The sequence below is a fragment of the Octopus bimaculoides genome, chromosome 2, assembly GCF_001194135.2.
Source record: "Octopus bimaculoides isolate UCB-OBI-ISO-001 chromosome 2, ASM119413v2, whole genome shotgun sequence".
Taxonomy (NCBI): domain Eukaryota; kingdom Metazoa; phylum Mollusca; class Cephalopoda; order Octopoda; family Octopodidae; genus Octopus; species Octopus bimaculoides.
The window spans coordinates 8,159,954-8,160,967 of NC_068982.1; the positions used below are offsets into that span (position 1 = coordinate 8,159,954).

Below are 1,014 nucleotides of genomic sequence, written 5' to 3' on the forward strand. Positions count from 1 at the left end.
GTGTGTGTGTGTGTGTGTGTGACCAGTTGCCAATTTTGGTAGCAATATTTATCTATGTTATACGGCGGCGAGCTGGCAGAATCGTTAGCATGCCGGGCGAAATGATGCTAAGCATTTTGTCAACCTTCACTTTCTGAGTTCAAATACCACCAAGACCGACTTTACCTTTCATCCTTTCGGGTCGATAAAATAAGTCCCAGTTGAGTACTGGGGTCGATGTAATCGACTTACTCCCTTTCCCGAAATTGCTGGCTTTGTGCCAAAATTTAAAATCTGTTTATGTTACAGTAAAAACTATATTATTTTATCAACCATAGGTTTTTCTTTTTTTTTTTACAGGTGAGTATTTTTTGTAGGTCAGACTTTTACAGTAATGTCAAAACGTTTAAAAGGTTTAGTTGCTGACCCTCTACAAAACATCGAGCATAATCTGGTACGACAGTTTGATCCCACACACAAACAGCTTTTATTTTGTTTCTTCGCGACTCGATAAAAAATTTACCAGTAATACAGTGTTTCGATAAAATCAACAACAGTTCTTTGAAGAAGTATTTTAACCATTGTATCTCATACAAATGTAAGAAATAAGGCGTAGAAGCATAAGTAACCTGTTATTTTGAAAGATTAACTTCGATTAAGAAATCGATTTATTTTAGTAGCGTAAATAAAGGCGTCAACTTTTAAAAATAACTTTGAAATCTACTCTATTGATTATTGAAAGAAAAAGAAAAATATGTACGCTACATATTGAAATATATATACCTATAAAAGTATGAATGTATGTATGTACGCATGTATGCTTATATGTATCCGTTTATGTATGTGTAGGCGTGTGTATTGGAATTTCAACAACATCAACGGGTTATTTTTGCATCTATGTATTTATATATATATATATATATATATTATATATATATATATATATATATATATATATTCAATTTTTAATTATTATAAATTTTCCGCTAAGTTCCGGAGAGGAGGCAAGTCTATTACATTGACCCCAGTACTCAG

General features: G+C 32.1%; 1 protein-coding gene across 2 annotated transcripts in view; it reads left to right on the forward strand.

Annotated features, from left to right (window-relative positions):
* The window catches only part of LOC106867732 (CAR1 transcription factor), a 24,930-nt gene that overhangs the window by 21,822 nt on the left and 2,094 nt on the right, over positions 1–1,014 (forward strand). The window lies entirely within an intron of this gene.